This window comes from Schistocerca serialis, chromosome 2 (genome assembly GCF_023864345.2).
Source record: "Schistocerca serialis cubense isolate TAMUIC-IGC-003099 chromosome 2, iqSchSeri2.2, whole genome shotgun sequence".
NCBI classification, from domain to species: Eukaryota; Metazoa; Arthropoda; class Insecta; order Orthoptera; family Acrididae; genus Schistocerca; species Schistocerca serialis.
This window is the reverse complement of record NC_064639.1, coordinates 867,693,093-867,719,716: the sequence shown is the minus strand read 5'-3', so window position 1 is coordinate 867,719,716 and position 26,624 is coordinate 867,693,093. Positions and strand designations below refer to the sequence as shown.

The window sequence follows — 26,624 nt, the reverse complement described above, 5'->3', positions numbered from 1 at the left end:
TTAGCACAGTCTGTGCACGCGCTGCGCATGAATGTGTAGCAGGTTGTGCACAATTAGATAGGTCAGGAGTGCATCCCGCAGGCACAGTCTGGTGTTTCGTCAGATTCAGGCCGCAGCCTCAGTGTATTTCAAAATCATTTTTCCATCTCAGGCTATTTGATTTGCTTTAAGAAACTCAATCTTTACTTCAATATATTTTTTTTTTTGCACTAGTAATAATCTTTAATTTTAGTTTCAATTTCACATCAGTCATATGCATAGCTCACCATATTTAACACCAGTTCGTGGTATGCTTTGTGACAACTGTCTGACATCAGTGCAAATGGAGGCGTGAAAAATTTTCACAAAATGCCCGGAAGGCAAGTCATAACAGCATTAGAGTCATCTCACGTACTGTGCAATGTGTGCCCTTCGTCGTTCTGTTCGTTACACAGGCAGTGACAAAACGATACTGAACTTCGAGGGGCGGCAGAGGGTTTCCTGATGAACAAATTGAGGATAGGAAGCCGTGTCCGAAAACTTCCAACGACGCTACAGAGCGTCGAAGTTATACGTGCCGGCGCTTGCCGCTAGGCCACGACTTCGGCAGAAAACGTAACCTCATATTCTGACGGACCGCGGCCAGAACGTCTCACAATGGACAGGACAGTGCTCTGGATACTACACGGCGCCGCACGCCTCGACGCCTGTCGCAACAAAATTGTAGAGACCGATAAAAGCAATAGTAGTAGAGGCCAGGTAGAAACAAAGCGCTCATTCATAATTTGTCTCATGCTGTTGTGCTGCATCATAGAAAACTTCACTTGGTCCAAGTAGCGCGATATGCGTTTAGTTTATAGTGAGGCAAGAGGAAATGGCATGCAGCTTTATGCGTTTAGGGGCAAAGATATCCAAATATATGTCAATACTATTCTGTGTTTGCGGCTTTTCATCAGTGGATTAAGCAGGTGGTTTCAAAGAACGTGTAGACCGTGTACGTACACTACGATTTCAAGAGGACGTATTAGATTCGACGCAGACCCATCCACAAAGATTCGCGCTGTGGCGCACACATTGCAAACCAACAACATAGCTGTCTGTAGGGTGATGGATGAGGAGGGAAGCCACCCATTCCATTTTCAGAGGGCCCAGCCACTAACGGCCCATAATTTTGCTTCGCGTGTGGAGTTTGGGCACCGGTTTTTACAGCGTCGCGCCATCCACATGTATTACGCTGCATGTGTTTTGTTCACAGATGAAGCGTCTTTCAGTGATGAAGGTGTGTCCAACGATCACAGTTGTCATATTTGGACGGACGAGAAACTCCAAGCTGCCCACCAATGAAGTCATCGACAAAACTTTACCATAAATTTATGGGCTGGCATGGAACACGATTACTTGATTGGCCTATACACGCTTCTGTCTTGACTCACAAGCGACAGCAGTGCAATGTTCTTTCGAGAAGTGCTGCCAGAATTACTGGAAGAGACACCACTTTCAGTCCTGCGACATTGTTTCCAGCACGGTGGGGCACCAACACAGTTCAGTCTAGCTGCCAGAACCCAGATGGGAAAGATTCTTGGATTCGCTGGATTGGTGGTCGAGGTGACTATGTAACTTCACCGCCTCAGTCGACTCACCTCAATCAGCTGGACTTTTACTCGTAGGATCATCTGAAAAATGTGGTGTATGAAATCTCAGTGGAGTTAGCGGAAGACCTAGTTACAAGGATACAAACGGCGTGTGAAGATTCTCGAATTGTGCTTGATAACTTTGAGCCAGTGCATCTGTCAATGTTACACAGATGAAAGGCAAGTCACAATGCTGGAGGCAGGTATTTTGAACACCTTTCCTAATTTTATTTACTTTCTTGTACCCAAAGAACAGATAGTAATGTTCACACATTGAAATTTATTTTCTCGTGGGTGCCACCATGAATACTCTTGTTTCCTCTTCTTTTAATTACACTGATGTTTCCTTTCCTTTGACTTAAATGAAAGCGACGAATTCTCGAAAATACTGCCGTTATTCACTGAATGCAACTGATTGCCGCTAACCCCAGGGGAGCAGACAGCGTTAGATGCTGTATGAATAGACATTAGCTCCAGTAGTTTCGATGCTGTCAGCATCTTACACTTACATCCTTTATGCTGAAAAACATTGTAGCTTGTACAGAGTTACAGCAGAAAAATAAACAGTGGATGGAAACCCGTGTCTGAAACCATTACGAGCCGAGACAACAGAGCACAGCATTCATAGCAGATAAGGCCTGTCTACGCAGCAGATAGCTCCATCTTCCCCTCTGGCGATCGTCGCAATCAGTCGCGATCACTGAAAAGCTGAAAAGCAGACAACACAGGTCTACTGCGAGACGTTCCGCCTGCGGTCCGTCAGGGTGAAGACATGTCTAATACACCAACACCAGACAGCGGAAGCAGTGAAACTATGCACTGTGACTGTGCAGTCCTGTCAGGTGCAAGTAAAAGACAGGTAACCGCAAACATGGTTCGACAAGGGGTGTTGTAATAAATGGCGGAAAACGCTGTCAGCACTATACTTAGCCAAAACAACAATGCAACAAAGACTTGTCACTGTGTGCCATACAGAGCTGATCATACAGAGCACTACTAAAGAAGAATAAGGCAGATCATATAGAAGAAGATGCTACACGACGAGCAGAACACACACTGTTCAAAATTTTCTTAGAAATATTGTGTAAATGTATACAGGGTTTGGGAAAGGGGGGAGGCTGTTGTTGCATATGCCTCGTGGCGACAGTGTGCAGAAGGTCGAGCGGTCAGGATTTGAGAGTGGGCATCCAGGGCTGCCGTTAAATGACAAAACAGGAACTTAGGTACAATAAAGAGGATGTATTTCAATGTACGGTGAACAAGGGGCGCGCCTAGGGTCGGAAGTTACCAGGTTTAGGCCAGTCTAGGAGTTCGAACAATTAACTGAAATGGGCAACGGAAGGGGAAGCGGTTTATGTTAACTTCCGTTGGTGGCCGCTCTGCCTTCCAAAAAGACGTCTGTTCTGTCGAGGTCTGGATTCCAAGAGAGAAGAGCAACTGTGTTCTGCACCGCAGACCACTCCAGCGTCCACACACGTGAATTCTCTAGCAGTGTCAGCAGAGGGCTCAAGGCGTCTCTTGTCAGCAGCTTTAACTGGAATTAGAGCCTCGGTTTTGAAAGACAGGCAACTTGTGTAACGTAGGCACAGCTTAAGTTGCTCTGGGAGTAAACTTGTGAAGATTTGACTGGGCCTTTGAAATAAATTTTTTTTTAACCAATTCCCCAAAATATTCCTTGACTGGCTGCCACCATGTACAACTGGCCAGCAAACTTACAACTGAAGTAGCTGCCCAAAAACGACAAAATCAATATGATTTCAGAAAGCGAAGAAGCGTCGTACCTGCAGTGAACAGCTTAATAGAGCAAGTTCAAAACACACTAAGACAGCAACGAAAAATTATTTTGTAATGTTCATGGACTATAGCAAAGCCTTCGCTACTATTAACAGGGAAACACTCATCCGAAAACTCAGTCTGTTAATTGGTGACACATACCAAATAGCAAAAGTACTTTCAGGCATCCTAAGATATAGCTACATCCAAATATCTGATGGTATCACCCCATCCAAAAATTTAATACAGACAAATGGAGTGCTACTAGGAGAGCAGAGCAGAGCAGTTCGACACAGTTCAGCATGATGCCAGCAGAAATCACAGAGATCATTATGGACGGCTCAGCAACTCATACTTTATGCAGATTCTGTTCAGAAAAAAAAGAATAGCTACGAAAGTTGGTAAACAGACGTACGTCATGGGCTTTGGAAAATGACCAAAACATAAACTATAGCAAAACCAAATATGATTTTCAGTAGAGGTGGTAAATCTCACCAAAATACATGCTGGTCCATGAAAATAAACCACTAGACGTGGCCCCAGAATACAAATACCTTGAAGTCACTTTTCAAACAACACTGAAATCTTTCAACATCCACCTGAAGGAAAGTGCAACAGCAGCAGTAAAAGCAGTTTATAACATGCAATAGGCTCAAAAACTTCCAATAAGACAGCAATAACACTGTTTAAAATCGCCGTAGCACGTAGTCTGGGACAAAATAAAAATAAATGACGTCGTAACATTTGAGAAAGTCAAAGCCTCCTAAATGAAACGAACTGTGGGCATCGGAACGAAAGTGCATTCAAGACTGGCTAACGTTTTAACGAAAGAAGCCTTCGTTGTGAAAGATACCACACTGCAGATGCTCCTGTCAAACACTAAGGCCTACGAAATCAGGCGCCAAATACTCATAGAAAAACACATATCTGCAACGACTTCTACTCAAACGACACCATAAAGATGGAAGAATGGAAACAGCCAAACAATGAACTCCAACATGTAGTAACACCAACACTTGATAGTCAGCACAAGTTCTGTCAAAACAAGAAATTCCACCAGTAGAATGAAGTCTGCATCTCTGAACCATGCACAGAACAAAAACCCTATTGTGTGCAAAATACCTATAGAAAAAGACGAACATTAATAACAAAACTATAACTAGAGTAATGTAACACAGTTTTGTATTTGCATTTGTGTTTGTTTTATACTTGCATATTGTGCACATTTTCATTAATAAATAAAACTATACATATCAGTACTGCATTTGAACAAACTTCCTGTGTGTAAAACTATGAAATTGTACTATCAGTTTAAATTGTATCAGTTTAAATTGTACTATCAGTTTAAATTGTACTATCAGTTTAAAATGTATGTGACAAGCAACAATGATAAAACACCGTACCAGTCAATCAACGAGGTTATGTAGTTCATGAAATATATTACATAAACAGAGAAAGAACAAGAAAACACGAGAAAGACAAAGGCCAGATATGTATAAGAGAGGCGTTCAGTGATGAAAGTAGAACATTGTCAAACAAAGTAAAGTGGACATTGGGTACAAAATGACTCTGTCCATTAAACACTTCTGCTGGCCACCTCAAGAACCACACTATTTACATTTGAGAGAGACGCTAATCAACCGATTTCGCAAATCATTGGAACAGTGCATAAAGCAAGTGCTATTTTGTGAACGAATTGGAAATAGCACGCCTTTGGAGTTCTGGCAGCACTTGGACAATAGGAAATGTCAGATGCATTGTTACGGCACACATGGTTGATGCAACTACCAGTAACAGTGAAGGTCAGCTGTAATGATGTGTGAGAGAACTGACATGAGTTCTGTAACCATGGAAGTACGCAACATGTATGTATCAGTAGAACAAGTAAGCGCACTGATGGTGGTGAAGCAGCTGACGAAATCGATTCAGGAGAAGCAGCTGCTATTTAGAAGAAGCAACAAGTAGACATTAGCAAGCACCTTAGCTGTTTGAAAAGCCAAATAGACACACTGCAGTGGACAGGAATATCCCACTAACGCGGAACGAAGAATATAGGAAGAGATCATTCCAGAAGAATGAAACAGATGAACAAATGACACAAGATGGTCGATGAAATACAGTGTGTTGATACTACGGACGTTTTGGTGAGAGCACTATAAGGTGCACATTCCCATGAGCATGAGAGGTGGCATGAGCCCCCTCTCATATTTCTATCTTACGATTTTCCTCTCTAATTGCATGTGGTGAAAAGTTGCTATTCCTTCCCACGCGGACTTCCCACGCAGCGTCTCTCATCACCCGGATGGTCCGGTGACAGGTGTGCGGTGGTGATCTTGAAAGGGTAAGCCGACGGGTGTGAGGGAGTTGGGTGGATGCTTTCCAGACGCCGACATTGTAGAATAGCGGCGGAGACACGCTCGGAGGGGTCTGAAGTAGCGGCTGGGCTAGAGGTTCCGTTACTTCGCAGAAACATACCGAAAAAACTTTCTGGCGGGCTACCAGCGAGGCGTGGGAATGACTTGTGTACCCAGGCAGTTTTGGTGGGCAAATTTCCGCGCTTTCTGCAAAATCGTAACTGTGATTGGCTTGCTCAGGGCATAGCTCTGTGACGTAGCAAAATCGGCGCAGAAATTGGCGCCAAAAATCTCCATTGATGGAATGGTAGTGCTCTGGCAATAGAGTGGAATTTTCCACCAGTTTTCGAGTTGCTGATTGGAACGGTTAACCACGGCCACTGTCGTGGGGGCGGGAATGTTCTGCGTTCGGTTTGTACGGGTGCTCTTGTGGGGAGTCGGCTCTCGCCTTTCGATCGGACTAGGTTACAAGACTGAGCTCTCGCTGCTCTGTTCAGCCTGCCTTCCGTTGGCTGTCTAATACACTTTTATTTAATTGTAATTGTTTGACGAAGTTGCTGAAGTTTTGACTTCAACATAACTTTCCAAGTACAGTTGGCAATTGAGCGTTCTGTCTACAAGAGGCCCATGTTGTCTGTCTTGAGCAGTTTTGGCTAAAGTTGACTGTATCGGAGTTACTGGGTGACTTCGCTTGTTAAAATCAATCACTGTACCGTCAGTGATTGTGTGGCGAGCCTTCTTTGTCTCCCTCAGAGGCGCATTTATATTGCTAGGAAGTCTTTAGTCTGGAACAACCAGGCCAGGATAATTTGTTTCGGGCTATACTCGCGACATTATCATCACGACGACGGGACGTCGAAGCAACCAGCCATCGCCTCCGGTATGCCAGATCGTGTCCGTGCAGTTAAGAAGACAGCTTGGTAATGTACGTCCGCAGCACCAGCAAAGCAGGCAATTTTGTTAGGTGATAATCCGAGCTCAGCAGAGTGCGCCTGTTCGTCTTTTCTAACTTTGATCTGTCTTGGGTGTTCATTGTCTGAGTTCTCACTAATGTAGCAGCAATTAATGCTGGGTTGGCTGTGTGTCTCTCTTAAGACTTGAGTTGCAAGGAATTGGCTCCACATACCACTTCGTCATAAATGTCACAATCTAGTTTAGGGACAACTTCACCTTCACAGCATTTATTTGAGTATCCAATTTGAGCCAATTTGATGTATTGTAAATGTTTCATGTGTTTTTGTTTATTATTTTGAGTTATAATAAATCATATTGTTATTTTGGAGAGAACTTTCATTCTGTTAATTGGTAGAGCAACCCTATCATTTCTTACTACGCTAAAGAAACTTTCCTTTATTTAACTTATTTATCAAATTAAATTATTGCAGGTGCCAAACTCTTTTCTACTCCACTTGCAGTGTCGATTACAGTCAGCTCGCATTTCTTTTTAATCCATGTGCAACAACAAAAGTCGGAATTAGAATAGGGGGGGGGGGCTTAGAGCATCATTTACATATGTAGATTCTAGAAGAATTTAGTGTTAAATACACTGCTAGCCCCGGAACCTCGCAAACATACTCAAATGGTCTCAGCAGCCGACAATAGGCGCGTCAGGCCGCGAAACTCTGTAAGAAAGCCAAATTCAGGCAGTGTGACACTGTCCAGAAAAAACCAACAGTCATTTGAAAAAAGTTCAGCAAGACAATGTGTTCCAAATTGGTCCATTAACGAACGACAACTCGCCCATACTTGCAGAGTGCCAATCCAGCTTACTTAAGTTGTCACGACAGTTGCATTTAAGTGACAGAAAAGCGAACAATTGCTACCTGGTCGACCAAGACAGGAATACAACGGTAGCCGCTCGCATTCATACTAACAGCAGCCAACAGCTCGCCGATAGCAACGTGTGGAAATTGCAAAGTAGAAGTGGATCTGGGATTCAGTAAGAAGTGCAAGTGGAGATTCATGCTTGCAGATGTGGTAGAGCACATATTAGGTGCAGACTTTATTAATAAGCGAGGACTAGACGTAAACCTCAGTAAGGTGCACCTTAAAATAGATGGGGCAGTCAAAACAGGTTCTGCAGGCTGAAGTGCTATGAGCACCATCTGCCCAATCCTGCAGTTCAGTTATATGGTCGAACAGACCTGAAAGCGGAGATCAGATAAGACAAGTGTTGCATGGTACTGTCCGCCATAGAGGTCTGGTGAAAAAATTCCAGAACTTTGTCCACAAAATTTTTATACGCTTACTTTTACTTATTGTGTATGGTCTCCTTCGAAATACTCTCCTCCACAAATGATGCACCGCTCCCAACGGCGTTTCCATTTCCGGAAACAGTGTTGGTACACCTCTTGCTGGATCGGGCAAATTCGAATTTTCTTTCATCTCGTCTATCGCTGCAAATCTTCGTCTTCCCAACGTCTCAGCATCATAACCGTAGACCCAAATCTCATCACCAGTTATGATTCTCTGAAGGAACATCTCGTTATCATTTGCGAGATCCAAATGCTCTTCACAGATTGCGAGACAAAAACCTTTCTGGTATTTACTCACGAGCCGTGGGACGAAATTGGCGGCAACACGATGTATTCAGGATCTGCGCTAGGATTTCATGACAGGATCCAACTGAACTGTTACATTCTTCTGCAATCTCTCAGTCTTCGATTGCCAGGTACAATTTCGTTGACGTTTCTCAAATGAGCGTTGTTGTAGACGTCGAAGGACGTCCTGAACGAGGGTCATCTTTAATTTCCATCCGGCCATTTGCAAACTGTGTGAACCATTCATAACGCCAAGTGCAGCTTAAGGGGAGTTGGAACGCCCTATCCCAACAATGTTAAATTTAGTGGCTTGGCTTCCCTGTATTTCAGGAACCACTGTAGCCATTGACATGAAACTTTTACAGCCGGCCGGAGTGACCGAGCGGTTAAAGGCGCTACAGTCTGGAACCGCACGACCGCTACGGTCGCAGGTTCGAATCCTGCCTCGGGCATGGATGTGTGTGATGTCCTTAGGTTAGTTAGGTTTAAGTAGTTCTAAGTTCTAAGGGACTTATGACCACAGCAGTTGAGTCCCATAGTGCTCAGAGCCATTTGAACCATTTTTTTGAAACTTTTACAGGTCATTAAACTGTATGTTCTGAGTCCACTGAACTACAATAATTGCATTTCAGTCACTGATTTCGGGAGTACACTTTTCCAATTATGCAGTTATAATTTTGTGTACTTTTCTTGTACTAGGCTCAGGATATGTATTTTATTACTCCCTGAAAATTTGAATACTCTACTAAAAGTGGTTTCTGAGATTTAAGGAAAAATGCAACAGAAAAAGTAAATTTTCAGTCACGACTTCTAAAGTTTCAAAACTTGTAACTCAATATATGCTTAATTTTTTATTTTTAGTCACTCAGAAGCACCCTGCACCATACTGTATATCATCCTCTTGATCTTTTTCCAAATTTTTTCTTCTTTTCTTCTTTCTGGACTGCTTAGTTGCCAACTGTGCTGCATACTCTGCTTTATCAGTGCGAACGTTGTCCATCTGTTCAAGTTCTCTGATGCAGTTTGCTCCAGGATTAATTCTCATATGCTGTCGCAGTTTCACCCTACCAATTTTGCCATCTTTGAAAGCAATAACAGCATCACTGACCCCCCACTTTAGTGTCTTCATTCAAACAAAAACATTTTTTGGCAAGCGAGTCCATATAAGAGTACTGAACGGCTCACTGGGATTTTGAGTCTGACCATGCAGAAACTTCTTCAGTAATTCAGGATTTGCCAGGTATCTGTAAATATGTTTTATGATATTCATGACTGCCGCTAGGATGGAATGTTTATGGCCGTATGAACTGTTTGAGTACTGGGCACTGTGGTAATTGCACCATGAATCAGGTCCCGGAGGGTAAAGGTAGTGTACTGGTTTTTCATCAGTTGACAGTCTGTGAAAGAAGTCTGCTTCATTTTCAACCAATCTTCAGTATTATTTCTAATGGCTATCCCGTAGAACTGCTGTAGTTCATTAATCATTTTATCTGTCATCCTGCCTCTTATGGTTTTACCATCAGAAAGTTTCTCGTCTCTCAAACCTTGTTTCAACTTCCTTAACCTTCTGGACATGACCAGCACATTCCAGTTTTGTGATAATCTTCTCACCATACGGCTGAACGGCTACTTCACTGTTGTATGCTTTTGAGTCTCCATCACCTAAGAACTTAGTGTAACACACTACCCGTTCGATCACAGATCGACTGAAAGTTGCAATAGCTGCAGAGGCCTCGATACCAAAACTTGTTCCTTCATCATTTCTATCGCATATATGCCCTTCTTCATTCCCTGATTTACACTTATAACGATGTTTGGAAATCTATTACCTTTCCAGTATCCACACTGGTCAACGCAGCAACATTAAGAATTCTTAGAACTGTAGCCATGCTTCTGCCAAATGCCATCAAAAGCTACTGGTAATGGAAATGGAAATGAGCGTTTGGCGTCATTGGCCGGGAGGCCCCTTACGGGGCAGGTCCGGCCGCCTTGATGCAGGTCTTATTACATTCGGCGCCAGATGAGGATGAAATGATGATGAAGACAACACCCAGTCCCTGAGCGGAGAAATCCCCGACCCAGCCCGCAATCGAACCCGGGCCCGTAATCGAACCTGGGCCCCTTAGGACGGCAGTCCGTCATGCTGACCATTCAGCTATTGGGGCGGACAAGCTACTGGTAAGTCAGTCATACCGCCATTTATTTCAACAGCTTCGTTTGTAGTACCCTTCATTGTCTCGCATGCAACAGATTCCACAGCAGCTCCAATAAATCACGCATACTTATCGATTTTACAAGATGGGCGTGGCTTATTCATCACGGCACACATTGTTTCTGCTGCAGTGTGTCTTTTGCCAATTGCTCTCAATCCATAAAACCACCTAACATTTACTTCAAACTAATTATCTTCACACTTATCAGAATTTCAAAATGAATGAGTATGTTTACAACTGGCACAATTAATGACAAGTTTCCTGGCTAGTCCATTTGATACCTCACTGTCTTCATGTAAACTAACTGTCCCTCCACATATTTTACAACACACACATTCACGTAACACCCTTGTTAGAATGTATAAATCTATCAGAATATAACCTAACCTACCATTTACATCACTTTCGTTTTGACAAAACTATGTATCACAACGTTTTATTTTAATCTTCGAAGCACTAATGGTTGTTTCTTGTTAATGTATAGAACATCACTTCTGGTCACATATGTATAAGGGCAGAGAAGGGGGGAGAAGGTCGTTACATGTGCCTCGTGACAACAGTGTGCAGGAGGTCGAGCGGTCAGCACTTGAGCGTGGGCGATACTGTTTTCGACATTGCTACCAATACAAACACGTAATTTAACCTTCATAACACAGCAATCCGCAGCCTTCTATATAAAAAAAGTACCGATTATATTAGATCTTGAAGTAATGAACATTAACATTTTAACATTTTCAACTGGTGTAGATTATATTTTAAGAAATTTAAAAAACACATATTAAAAAAAATACTTCGCATTTGAGTTTATAAGTGATATACATATCATTATCTCTGCCACCTCGAAATTCGCAAACTGTGCAACACAATATTCTATTCAATACAGTTCTGACAATAACTAACAAACATGCAATAATGAAACTTGCCACGACAGTTACATATTAAAAACAGGGGTGTGCATGGGTGCCAACAGCATTTCGCTCCAACTCACCATTGGCGCGAAATTACGAATGCTCTGGAATTTTTTGAGCAGACCTTCAGACGCCATCTGGCCAGCCGTTCTTTCGATGGCTGAGGAGATTGTCACCCGACTACTTTGCAGCACCAAAAATGAAGTTTGAAGAGGTGCTGTAGAGAAGGGGCTATACACAGATCAGACAGCCTATGAGCATCACTGCTGCACTGGTCTAGAAGAAAGGTGGTACCTGGAGTCACTGTGGAGATTACTGCATGTAAAACACAAGCACTCAGACTGATACTTGGTAATAAATATAAAGGATTTCAATAACATACTAGTTGGTGGTCTTCAGTGTGATAGATAGTAAGAAAGCTGACAATAAGATACTGGTAGCTGAAGAACACATACCCAAGACTGTGGTGGTAATCCTATTTGGTTTTTTTTTAACATATGCATGTGCCATTTGGTTTGAAGAATGCTGCAAAATGTGCGAACATTTTGTACATGAAGTATTTGAGGGATTCGGGTTATGCTTTGTGTATCTGGATGATATTCTGGTATTTTCAAAGACAATGGCACTGCATGAAGAACACTTCAGAACAGTGTTCGACAGAATAAGCTAAGAATAAATTTCTTTATTTATGTCTATGGTCGCAAACTAGTTACATCCTCAGACTACCGCTTTCAGCAATGACCATCTTTAGATCTGCAACAATATATGGGAAGACAAATACAACTGGTGGATTGTCTACAGCTTAAAACATTAAACTAGACCATAATGAAAATTTTTATTGACATACATATGAAAATTATGCACATTAAATACGACGTGACATACCTGGTTTAAAAACGTGTGCTAATATAATGGAGCCATAGTGGCATTACGAAAGATAAACGAAAAATTAGCAATAAATCGTCACCCATAAACGAAATATCGTGTGTAGTAGAGTCGTTTTGTTAACAGCACTACTGTTCAAAACAAACTGCCACACGCAAGCCATAAAATATTTGTGTTGCAAGCTCGCCAGTTGTTGCACCTGTAGGCATACATGCTTTTCAACCATGTAATTATGTGATATGGAATAAAAAGAAGACTACAGTTGGTAACGTCTGTAGTAGGCCTACCACGTGTATAAGTCATTACAGTGATAATATGCAATAAATTAAAACATGACCAAAGTTAGATTGTTTAAAAGTAAATAGTTAAGTGTCAGTGGTACAATACTCAACTCTTCAACCAAGAGCATTCATAAGGAGATAACAAAGGTGATATAAAAATAAAAGTATGAGAACTGTTTACATTTTAAGTTAAAAAGTGTAAGGATGAACAGCTAAAAGAACGAAAAGTATATACAATTTAAAAAAAAACACACTGTTGCGAGGTGTGTGAGGAAGGTACTGGTACAAGAAGAAAGAGACAGGGAGAGAGGAGCCCTGATGTGGAGATGGATAGGTGGGGAAGGATTAAAGTTTGTAGGAGGGAGAGGGAGTTGGTTAAAGCTGCGTTGAGATAGAATATGGAATGTGTGTAGGTGTAGGAATGGAGGGATGTGTTTTTGAAGTCACAGTAGCATACCAGGGTTGGTGATCAGAGGCGAGACAATGGGGTTATCGGAATCTACTTTGTGGATGGTGCAGGAGACGCAGAAGTGTTGAATGTGGGTGAGGATAGTTGGGAATTTGATAGAGACGGTAGAGGATTCATGTGGGGAAGATAACTGGATGTGGAAAGCTAGACAGAGTGCACTATGTTCGAGGATCTGAGGGGATTATACAACTTTGGTGGTGCGAATATTCTGTGAACTCCGCATTTTTATCCAAAATTCGAGACAACTATTTCCTTTTTAACATTCTAACTTTGGTCATGTTTTAATTTATTGTATTGTATTACTGCAATGACTTACACGTCTGGTAACCCTACTACAGACTTTACCGATTGTGTTCTTCTTTTTATTTCATATCGCACAATTATGTGGTTGAAGAGTATGTGTACGCCTACAGTAGCAACATCTGGCGAGCTTGTGACACAAACATTTTGTTTGTTTTGAACAGTAGTGCTGCTAGCAAAATGACTCTAGTATATATGATAGTCCACGTATTTTACATATACAGACTGAAGCGTTAGCCACTAACCCACCTTGGCACAGCAACTCACACAAGTGTACAATTTACCCTGGCAAGCATTCCTCCTCGATCCAAATTCTCACTGTCACCCCAGTCTGCTTTAAATTCCCCCTTACATCCAAACAGAACTGCTGATGCTCTCCACGTTCTGGAATAGCACCTCAGCATCGAAAGTAAATGGGGGATCCAGCCTGAAACTCGGGTGCAGGTATTTATGCAAATGAAATGACACAATTCCAGTGACTTTATTGGTCTCCCACAGATATTATTTTATGTATACAGATCCTCAATTTACGTTGGATGCTGAGATGCTATTTGACAAGATGGAGAGCCTCGGCAGTCTGTTCGTGTATAAGCGGAAATTTCAAATCGACTGGGGCGGCAGTCAGAATTTGGATCGATGAGGGAGTGGTGCCACAGAAATCCCTGCAGTGGTGTGAACCTCTGTGCAAAGGTGGCTTAGTGGCTGACGCACATGCCTAATAAGCAGAAAACCTGAGTACGATTCCTGGCCTTGGTAAAAATTTTACTCGCTGCTTCAGTCATCATACATAGAATAAATCGGGAGGACGACGGTTCAATCCCGTCTCCAGCCATCCTGATTTAGGTTTTCCGTGATTTCCCTAAATCGTTTCAGGCAAATGCCGGGATGGTTCCTTTCAAAGGGCACGGCCGATTTCCTTCCTCATCCTTCCCTAACCCGAGCTAGCGCTCCGTCTCTAATGACCTCGTTGTCGACGGGACGTTAAACAACAATAACCTAACCTAACATAAAATAATATCTGTGAGAGACGAGTAAAGTCTCTGGAATTTTGTCATATCGTTTATGTATGACGATGCTGAGCTGATTCTGTGTTTAGCTTTTGACGATGCCACTATGCTTTCATTGTGTTAGGACATGTCTTTAAAGCAAGTATGCCTCGTCATACTTAATACATATAATTTTCGCATGTGTGTCAGTAATATTTTCCAAGCCCACCTGGCTAGCCGCGCGGTCTAATGCGCTGCTTCCCGAGCGGGAAGGCATGCCGGTCCCCGGCGCTAATCCGGTTTAGTGGCGAGGTTCTGAGTGCCAGCCAGCCTGTGGATGGCTTTTAAGGCAGTTTTCCATTTGCCTCGGCGAATGCGAGCTGGTTCCCCTTAGGTTCGGTGTGGGGTGGTGGTGAGGTGGGTGGGTGGGGTGGGTGGAACGCTGTGACCTGTTGTGGGGTTGTGAACCATAGAGGGCTATGACAGGACGAAGCCTTTCCGTCGTGTCTATGTCCTCTGTTCAATACACAAACACACTCACTATTTGCCATTATCGCCTAGTTTATTGTTTTAAGCTGAAGACAATCCACTAGTTATATTTGTGTTTTTCCCATGTTTTGCTGCAGGTCTGAAGATGATCATTGCTGATCGAAACTGGTAATCTGAGGACCTAGCAACTTTGTGACCACAGACGGAAATAAATAAATTTATTATATAGTTTCCAGATCACTGTTCGATTCGCGATCATGTCGCAGCTTGTAAGAATAGGGAAATATGAAGTAAGCATCATTGAGCCGAAGTGTGCTCTGTGACAGAAACAAATGACATTCTTCAGGCATGCAGTTTTAGTGGCTGGGATTTGCACGTTAAAAGGCAAGATCAACGTCATCATGGACACACCACGCCCCACGGATTATTAGAAATTAAGAAGTTTGCTGGGAGTTGTGAATTTTTACTGCCGATACCTACTGGAAGCAGCAGAAATTCAAGCAACACTGACAGCAGCGCTATCAGCTAATGACGCGAAGGCACGATGCTTGGTGCCATGCCCCCCCCCCCCCCTCCAGAATGCAATAGGCCTTCGAAAAAGAAGAAGCCAGTCTGCAAAAAGTAGTTCTTTTGGACCATCTGGTTCATTAAGCGCCCTTAGCGATAGTGGCAGATACTAGCTAGCAAGCAATCGGCACAGCTCGCCAACAGCACCTAGGAGAGCATTGGCAGCCCTTAGGTCTAACCAAGTGGAGTAGTTATGACCAGTAGTAATCAGTAATTTACAAAGCTGTGCGGCACTTTCGCTAAGCCTTTCATAAGCTTTACGGGTCACAAGCTTATCACGTTTGCCTTCTACAAATACAGGGATAGCTAGTTGTTCCCCATGACAGTTCAGGGTTGAGTTTATCAGCCCAGTTCACCACAGGCGTAAGGCACTCAAAATGGGTGGAGAATGTGACAGCTGATTTCTTCTCATGAATCGAAGCTATCTCAAGCACAGTTGATTACAAGCAACTCAGTACAAAACAGGCTACTGATAGACAGCAGTAGGAATATTAGGAATATTTACAAAGGGCTTCAACAGGGGTAAAGCTTAAAAAATTGCGGTTATTAGGGGCTAAAGATATGATTTTGTGTGATTTACACAAAGTAGTTTTTTGAAGTATTCATAGCCTAGCCCACCCTTGCGCGAAAACAGGCATTAAACTGTTGACAGGAAGGTTCGTCTGGTCCAACATAAAGAAAGGTTGTCGCCAATTGGCGAAAACATGTATAGCGTGTCAGCAATGTAAGGTGGGAAGGCATGAGCATAAGCTTGTGGGAGAATTTCCAGAAACAATAAGCAGGTTTACACACATACATATAGATACTGTGGGTCTATTTTCATAATCAGGAGGATACTGCTATATACTTATTGTGATAGACAGATAAACTCGGTGAACAGAGGCAGTCCCAATCAGAGACATCTCGGCAGAGACAGTAGTAAGAACCTTCTTAGCAGCATTGGTATCACAGTTCTGCTGGCCATTGCACATCACTATGAACCAGTGATGACAGTTCGTATCGATCCTATTCCTGGCGCTGTCCAAGTTGTGTGGGTCCCAGAGTCACCACACAACCACCTACCTGGCAAGCAATGGGATGGTAAAGCACTGGAACACGACTTTGAAAGCTGCACTCATGTGTCATGAAGAGAGTTGAACTCCGCACTGCTGCTAGTTTTATTCGGTCTCTGGATTACATGTAAGGGTGTCGACAGCGGAGATGGTCTACGGCAAGACGATATGCCAACTGTCAGAGATTATTTTTAACACAATAAATATCGATGCAGGTAAAACTGCCGTATTTACTACAGCAAGTAAAGGCAAAATACCCTTCACCAACATCACGACATGGGGGCCACAAGATTTGCATGAACAGAGACCTGAAAGCATGTTTGCATGTGGTGTTAAGAATGGATGGGGTGTGCCCACTGTTACAACCACCATAATATCGACCATTCAAGGTTTTAAGACGTGACAGACATACAAACATATAAAACACAGTGCAATGAAAAGTCCCAAACAGTCTCACCAGAACAGGTTAAACCAACGTATCTGCTGCCATCGGACACTGTTATTGTTCGCGAAGAAAATGGCGAAGCCATGTTTGCTATACTGAAGCAAACCAGTAATGAGACTGAGTAAGCCACCAACCACGATGTAGCCGTCAATGCAACAATCAAAAGCAAAAGAAATGATGAAGACACCAACAATCTACATCAGGGCGGGCCGACGAGCGCGGTATAAATATAATCCGTGCAGATTGCTGTGGCTACACAGATGCACTGATGGCAGGGCACAGATGGCTAGAGTGGTGGTGGTTGGGGTTACAGGCAGGCGTAGTAGGGGAAATGCCGAGCACTGGAGGGGAAGTGAAGTTCTAAACTGAATCCTACACTCACATTTTTTGTAAATATTAAGTGGGGCCCCTCCATGCCCATAATTACGTGGTGGCCATTCAAAACGATCTGCTATCACCTCTGCCTTCATTAGCGTCTAAAAAGAATTCCGTTGAAGGAGAGTGATTTATTTTTGCCTAGCTTGTTAACCATTTGCAACTTTCAGAGAAGCGTCATGAGTGGCGAATTTTGAGTAACACCTACAAAGTTCTATGGTTGCCACGTTAAAATCTGCTTCTTTTGCCACAGTGAAGAGGAGTTTACACAGTCTCACCTCACTAATGTGTTGTGCAGTCACAACTGCGGGAGAGTGGTTTATTAAATTTATTAAGTGAGGAGTTGAATAAAAGTAAGGTTAGTAGCTTATGAAAAATCACATCCTCAGTACAAAAAACGTGTAATGTCTTCACTTATGCTGTTCCAAAACCCCTTAGCATTTCTCATTTCACCAGCTGTCGATGACCCTTAAAAATTACATTCTTTCATCGAAAAAGTCTGTAGTTATTGGAATAACACAGCAGATAACTAAGTTTTACATAACATTGCGTGCTATCATTTTCCAAAATCTCATTTCGATATTTCGAACCTTTTATGAAATATAAGGAATGTTGTAGATATTTCACTCTGGTTTTATCGCTGTCGCGACGCGATCGCAAATGAACGTAATACATCAGATCAATTTTCTCGAAATTGGTGACAGATACCTCTACCCAAATAAAAAAAATTCACTATATTAGCTAAATTTCATACACAACATATTATGTAATTTGCACCAAACGCAAAATCATAGCGACCTCTAGTTTTCATTGGACACTTTCCTGAATTTCGCGCAGTGTCTTACTTCCACGTAAATATCACAGTAACTATGACCATTAACAAAATGATGGGTGTATCATCATGAACCTGAAATATAAAGCTATAAGTAATGCAGAAACGGAATTTTTGTACCTAATAACTTCTGTAAAATCGTTTGAGAGAGACTGAAGGGCGTGCACCTCCATTCTGTTATCACTGATCGACTGAAAGGCGGAAAACACTTCTCAGCTCCAGCTTTTGAACAAATGAATCAACTTGCTTAGCACTTTGAACGAAAACTGGTCAGTCATTATGCATCGGCCACCGTATTCTGCTCAGGTTATACTGAGCTCCGCTATACAGGGTGGGGGGGGGGGGGGGGATCACCGCCTCCAGAATAACTTGCAAAGTGTAGATTGGTAGTTTTGACAGTTCTGTGATTTTCACGATTGATTTGGGTGTCAGGTAATACTGCTTAAATAAAAAATAATGTTGAATTCGGAAGTGTGCTTCACTGCGGAAATAACGTAGGGTGTAACGAAAAATACCAAACACCAACATGTAGGTTCCTGTAACTAACTAGGTGAGGAGCTTCAGAGGTATTCCATCCACATTAAGAGCATGCCTCATAAAAACATTGTTCGGTTTAACTCGTAGTTACGATTTCTACGAAATCTGTGATTATTTTTTTTGCTGTTTTCTTGCCCTTCGGCACGAAGAAAACAAAGGTAAGAAATCTGGGTCAGCACAATAGATGAAAGAACTGAAAGAAATCTGACAATTTTCCAGTGTTGTAGGATGCATTGTCTTAATTTCTGCCGGCCGCGGTGACCGTGCGGTTCTAGGCGCTGCAGTCCGGAACCGCGGGACTGCTACGGTCGCAGGTTCGAATCCTGCCTCGGGCATGGATGTGTGTGATGTCCTTAGGTTAGTTAGGTTTAAGTAGTTCTAAGTTCTAGGAGACTGATGACCTAAGATGTTAAGTCCCATAGTGCTCAGAGCCATTTGAACCATTTTTCTTAATTTCTGCAGCAGCAGTGTGATGGAAGGAAGTAAATATTGTAGAAATGTTATTGAAGATTTGTGATGGTGAATATTTTTGGGAGAAGAATTTCATACCAGTGGAACCGTGATTCATACATACTGTGTTAAAATAGCCATGGATTAATTTTATTCAGAAAGCCTCCTGGCTCATATAAACAATGTGTTTCACAATGACTTGAATGTACATCTGAGAAAACACTGCCATCCGAGCTATCTAGATGAACCTACAGGTTGTGTTGAACTTCTGATCTGTTAGTGCCTCTGTCATAGTTCTAGACTGAGAGCATGAATCCATTTGTGAGGTGTGATTGGGTAGCTCAGATGATAGTGTCGCTTGGAAAAGGCAGAGATACTGGTTCTCATCCTGATCCACTACATATTTTCAGTCTACCACAAAGCATGGGTACAGCCTCAATTACAGTGACTATGCACAACTTAAAACTGAAAGACAGACCGGAACACTAAGTCACATAGCAGTCACTTCACTGTGAGAATGACATTGTAATACTGTACAGAACACACTGATCTGGAAAAAATCACACTTCACCTTTTGGTTCAACATCCTCCCTCAATTATTCATTTTTATAATAAACGATTATACAGTAACACATAAGGATATGAAGCTGTTAGTAAAAGAAAATGTTGGTGGTTCGAGTCCTCCCTCGGGCATGGGTGTGTGTGTTTGTCCTTAGGATAATTTAGGTTAAGTAGTGTGTAAGCTTAGGGACTGATGACCTTAGCAGTTACGTCTCATAAGATTTCACACACATTTGAAAATGTTGGTCAAATTTAAATGAAGGATAATGACTACTATGCAGTGTTTCAACAGAGGCTAGTAACAAATGTATGTAACTATTAACTCAGTAAATTTAGACTTTTTACGTTAGTTTGTAAAATTGATATCAGGAATCCATTACCTTTTCCATTAGATCTTGGCCGTACCAGCAGTATATGAACATACCAACTGTCATGTATAGAAGGTACATTATAAATTTTAAGAACAGAGCCATGTTCCCTGCATTCTGAAACAATAAAAGATTTACTACTTGTTATCTAGCGTTTTCTCTGAATTCTTTGTAAGGAACACTACAAATTTTAATGTTATTTTATATTTAGTTGCATTTCATACTTTATTATTAAAACATGCAATGAAATACCACAAATTCCATTTCGAGAAGTGCACAGCTAGTTATCATATTCCACCGTAAAAAAATAGGAAACACGAAAGTACTGAACAGAAAGAGTTGGTTGAAAGGGATTGTTGACAAGTGGAAGCGATTACTGAGGGACATGTGTTCCTTCTAGAAGACAGACTGCTCACATCCCAGCTCCTAAAGAATGTTTCATCAAAGTTGAGACTTTTTGCTTGCATCATGCAATCTTTGTGCATATATTACTGCATAAGTTTTCTGTGAAAAGGAAATAATGCTCTCAATTCACATCAGGGACAGAAGTATCTGTTATCGTTCACTGGAATAAGCTCAAAGAGGTTCAAGGAAGAGGGGAAGAATTTTGTGTGACCGTGCTTCTTTCCTGTCAAAGGTGTGGATCCAGAACTGTGCCATACAACGATCTCACAGTCGAGTTTAGGCACCCAGAAATTTCTGCCTCTTCGCCGAACTGAAGATGTTTGAGATTGGAAATTTTTGGATGAGATTGAGATGGAAGTAGCAATTCTAAGCCATTTAGCAGGCAGACGCTTTCACTCCCCCTCCCACTCCCTCCCGATTAGCATGCAAATGCTGATACACAAATGACAAAAAGAAAATTGAAGAAAAGAAATATTATACTGAAAAGTGCCGTTGTTGTTTCTTTCCTGTTACGTTTTTGAGAGTATTACACTGAAATGATAGAAGTCATGCGATAGCTTCTAACATAGTGCCAGACCTTTTTTTTCCTGATGTAGTGCAGCAGCCCGACGTGGCGTGGCCTCAACAAGTCGTTGGAAGTCCCTTGCAGAAATACTGAACCATGCTGCTTTTATAGCCGTCCATAATTGCGAAAGTGTTGCCGGTGCAGGATGTCGTGTACGAAGTGACCTCTCGATCAGTCCCATTTCTGGCTGTCTGGGTGACAAAATTATTCACTCGAATTATCCAGAATGTTCTCTAAACCAATCGCGAACAATTGTGGCCCGGTGACATAGTGTATTGTCCTCCATAAACATTCCCTCGTTGTTTCGGTACATCAGGTTCGTGAATAGCCGAAAATGGTACCCAAATAGCCGAACATAACGATTTGCAGTGCATGATCGGTACAGTTAGACCAGAGGACCCAGCCCATTTCATGTAACCACAGCCAACACCATTATGGAGCCACCACTGGCTTGCACAGTGCCTTGTTGACAACTTGGGTCGATGGCTTCGTGAATTCTTCGCCACACGCGAACCCTACCAACTGAAATCGGGACTCATCTGACCAAGTCACGGTTCTCTAGTCGTCTACGGCTCGACTGAATGGCCACGAGCCTAGGAGACGCTCTGCAGGAGATGTCGTGCTGTTGGCAAAGACATTCGCGTCGCTCGTCTGCTGCCATAGTCCATTAACGCCATATTTCGCAGCACTGTCCTAAGGGATACGTTCGTCGTACGTCACGCATTGATTTTTGCGGTTATTTCACACAGTGTTTCTTGTCTGTTAGCACTGACAACTCTACGCAAAAGTCGCTGCTCTCGGTTGTTATGTGAAAGCTGTCGACCACTGTGTTGTACATGGTGAGAAGTAATGCCTGAAATTTGGTATTCTCGGCCAATATTGACACTGTGGGTTTCGGAATGTTGAATTCCCTAACAATTTCCGAAATGAAATGTTCTATGGGTCTAGCTCCAACTGTGATTCTGCGTTCACAGTCTGTTAATTTCTGTCGCATAGCCATAACCGTGTCGGAAAGCTTTTCACATGAATCACCTGAGTAGAAACGACAGCTCCGACAATGAACATCTCTTTTATATCTTGTGTACTCGATGCTACCGCCATCTGCATATGTGCATATCGCTATCCCATGACTTTCGCCACCTCAGTGTAATCGGGCTGGAATTCATACTTGCATACTTTTACTTACGACAGCTGCATGAAATAGTGTCAGGCACGTGACAATAATCCCGGCAACAAATTCTATGAATACAACTCCAGTCATCGTTGTTTCCAGTTTCTTCACAGTCCTAAGAAAGAAATAAATATTTTGGTAGAAATGAAATTCCATAATTTTCTTAGATATGACTGTACAAAGGAAAGTTTGTGCTAGCCTTCTCCACTACAGGTAGCCATAAAGTTTTAACTATCACCTTAGTACAATAAATTCAATAAATTTGTGTTATTAATTTTTCTTTCTTCGCAGTAGTTATGTGTGTAGTCGTGGCACACAATGAAATCGTCGCGCCACAGGAATCTACTGTACCATGCCGCTGCAGGAGCCAGAACAAAACGGCGGAGCCCGTTGACAGAATGGAGAGCATCGGGCAGTAATTATTTTCTGCGTTTGAAGGGGAACCATGCTGCAATAATCTACGCTGAACTGGTGGAAGTATACAGCAACAATGCATCAACACACGGCATAGTGGTTAGGCGCCGCAGCTGCTTCCAGTGCGCTCAAGGAAGTCTGAATGACAGAGAAAGAAGTGGTTCATCATCACTTGTGAAGAACCGGGAATTGCAAGATATACAGAGACGTTGGTGCTCTAAGACCAGCATATTACAAGCGAAACAATAGGGAAAAAGTGAAAATTAGTCACAGATCATTTTTAAAACCTTACATGACATTTTGAACGTAACAAAGGTATTTGAGAATACCGGGTGTGGCGTTGACATATTATACTCACGAAGGGCAGACCACTACAGGCACCTACTACCGAAATCTCCTGGTGGAATTCAGTGGCGGTCCGTGGTTCCTGAAGTTGGGTGTTGCACCGGAATTTAAATGTTGTGTTTTTATATGACTCACTAACTAGGGAGAAAAATTCTTTATGTCGGCGCTTGGCTTTCAAACATTCGATATAATGTAAGCACCCCTAGAATTCATGGTTTATGAAGGTCACAAAATTCAATTTTTTAGATCCATTTTACGATCCCTCGAAAAGCTAGTGATATATGAAGGGCTTATTTCAGTAGTGGTACAAGTCCATTTCCTCCACTTTTCTGTCTATAATGCTTCTGACATTAATGGTCCAAACAAACAGAACGAAAGGTTCATCCCTAGCAAGAAGCCATATGCTTGAATATTTCTGGTATCTCAACTGCAGATTTTTCAGCGCTCATTTAACTTTAGGACTCTGTCTCAGAATGAACAAAAGTGGACTTGTGCCACTATTGAAAATAAGCCCTTCATATCTATAACGGAAAATTAACGTCTGTGGCAAAGAGCATGTTACGATTTATTGATTATTTAGGAAAACTATTATCGTTACGTAATGAGCTCTATTCCTAGTAGGACTGAGATACATTCGTCATTTAAAAGACTGGAAATAAGTGACAAATTATATGTTATAAGAAAACTTGTTTTTACCTCACTCGTACTGAAAATATTCTCTCCTACGTTTTATTGATGCAAACTTGTCATTCACCCACTGAGTGAATTCTGTGATCTCCATCATGAGCTCTCTTTCAGTGAAAAGCACCGTGCAGATCGAGAATCCTTCCTGGCTCATACTTACATAAGAATGATTTTGTTGTTTTCAGAGTTGAAAAACACTTTTCTGCTTCGACTGAAGTCATGAGAATTGTAAGAATTAGCTTCATCTGTTTAGACCACTCAGTAGACGTCTTCCCTAGGTTGTTGGTTATTATTATCCCCGCTAGACTAATAGCACTAGACAGTGATCTAAATTCTTATGCGAAGTACATAGAAGATAGTTCATGAGGTAGTTTATGCTCATTCAAAAAGAATGCACTGAACACACTTCTTTTAAGACAGCTTTAAGGAACTTAGAAGAGTACATGGGGAACCCTTCTGTAAGAAACAGTGATTAAGCTTCAAGATGACCAGAGAAAATGAAACGATCTTTAGCCTCAGAAATTATCACACAACTCAGCTCTTTTGCTTATTCAGTCTTGTCCATCTTCCATTTTCTCATTGAGAAATCAATAGAATCAGATCTTGATAATCTTTATTTAAAATTCTGGAGTCGCCTTTTGGGCGACATATTAGTGTCTTCATGCTGCAGCTGACCGAAGGTAACTTAGACAAGCTTCACCGAAGGATTCAAACCAATAATTAAAGCTACAACTGGAAACAACTTTTTGTGAGTAAAAGCCTGACAGACTGTAGTTTCACACATTACAGAACCACCTTCCAATATTTGATTCATACACTCAATAATGTCTTTCTTACAGTCATGATCTGTCTTTATGGATCGAGACTGAAAATTCCACCTAATAGGACTAGATCGACGCAAACGCTTTGTCATCACCTCATCAAAGATTGCAATCTGCTGTCAGGTGTTTGAGAAGTATGTACAAATCCTCTGCAAATTCGAAAAAATATTGCCGCATTGCAGCGTCTTCCCCATTATGAGATTTATTTGATGTTCTTCGTTAGGACAGAATTTTTTTGCAGTAGCTTGTACTCCACCAGAGGAACCAGCCATAACGGATGTCTCGTCATGGATCCGTGCAATTAATTTTTGTGGAGTCTCATTTACTTTTTTCTTGTCTAATTCTTCTAGTAAACTGGCAGCTAACATCTGCACATCGTTTTTTTAAGAGACATGGAACTCCAGAACCTTTCTACTGGTTTATCTTTTAATGCGTAACGATATACAACAGCCGTCTGAAAAACATTTAATTTATCAGTAATTTCATGTTCTATAACGGCTAACGATTCTGATTCCCTTACCTGCTCTGAAATTTCTTCTTGGCATACCTGCAAGTTAATTTCGTTTACTTGCAAGCTAAGTTCGTTTTGAGAAGCTTTGGATGTCCCTTTGGAAACAGTTGCTTTATCCAAATAATCTCTTAGTGCTGCATTCAACTCTGTTCTAAAATTAGCCAGACATTTAAAACTTTAGGGTTTGATGGTGATTCAGTTTCATCATGATCTCATAATACTAATTCAAAGAAATCACACAAATGAACAATTAATTAAAATATTAACACATTAACTCTTATGTCTAAGTTCTTCGTTACTGTCCGCAATTTTTCTTCTATACACACTGTATCCAATTCTTCAGCTACGTTGACAATTCCAAAAAGTGCTTGTCTTAAACAATTTTGTGCGTGAACAGCTTAAGATTCATAGTTATTCACTTTGGTACTCAGATGCTTTACGTCCATAGTTCCCACTTTTGTCCACGAGAGTTCCGCGTCAAACAACAGGCATGGGAGGCAGAATTATACATTTTTAACTTCACAGCCACATAACCAATCACTTTTATTGTAAATGTATATTTTTAATACTCTCATAAACCGTCGATGCCCAGTACTAATATATTATACAATATTTAAAACTGGTGATGTTCGTCCTAGTCGCTTTACAGCAAGCTTATCTTCATCAGAAAGCTGGGAGAAGTCAGTAGCACGTAAATTATTTAAGGTGTTCGTTTTCACTCCCACTCCATACCCTACGAGGGGTTTTCAGTAAGTAATGCAACGTATGAAACTTCCTGGCAGATTAAAACCGTGTGCCGCACCGAGTCTCGAACTCGGGACTTTTGCCTTTCGAGGGCAGGTGCTCCATCATCTGAGCTACCCAAGCTCGACTCAGGACCTTTCCTCATAGCTGTAGTTCTGCCAGTATCTCGTCTCCTACCTTTCAAACTTCACTCTCCTGCAGGAGAGCTTCTGTCAGGAGAGCTTCTGTGAAGATTGGAAGGTAGGAGACGAGGTACTGGCGGAAGTACAGCTATGAGGAGTGGTCCTGAGTCGAGCTTGGGTAGCTCACATGGTAGAGCACTTGCCCTCGAAAGGCAAAAGTGCATAGTTCGAGTCTCGGCTCGGCACACTGTTTTAATCTGTCAGAAAGTTTCATATCAGCGCACACTCCACTGCAGAGTGAAAAGTTTCATGCTAATGCAACACATATTTTCGGAAAACAAGTTGGTTTTATTCGGGACTCCAGTGCACCATGTTATTCCCCACTCTTTTGGCTGCAAAACCCTATTTTTCAACATAATCTCCTTTCAATACGACGGCCTTTCGCCACCGTACTGGGAGGACCTGTACGCCCGCATGGCGCCACTCTACTGGTCGACGTCGGAGCCAACGTCTTGCCACACCAGTAACCTCCCCATCATCCATGTACTGCTTCCCGTGCAGTGCATCGTTCATTGGACCAAAGAGATGGAAGTCCGAAGGTGCGAGATCCGGGCTGTAGGGTGGATTAAGGGTAACAGTCTAATGAAGTTTTGTGATCTTCTCTCGGGTGCGCAGATTTGCGTGAGGCCTTGCGTTGTCACGGAAAAGGAGAAGTTCGTTTCCATATTGGACGACGAACAAGCTGAAGTCGGTTCCTCAACTTCAGAGTTGATCGTTGCACTATGTGGGAGGACATCAAACAGAACAATCCCTTCAGCGTCCCAGAAGACCGTCGCCATGAGTACAC

At 42.1% G+C, this 26,624-nt stretch overlaps 1 protein-coding gene across 1 annotated transcript in view; it reads right to left on the bottom strand.

Moving 5' to 3' along the window:
• The window catches only part of LOC126455994 (putative odorant receptor 19b), a 115,612-nt gene that overhangs the window by 32,493 nt on the left and 56,495 nt on the right, over window positions 1–26,624 (bottom strand). The window lies entirely within an intron of this gene.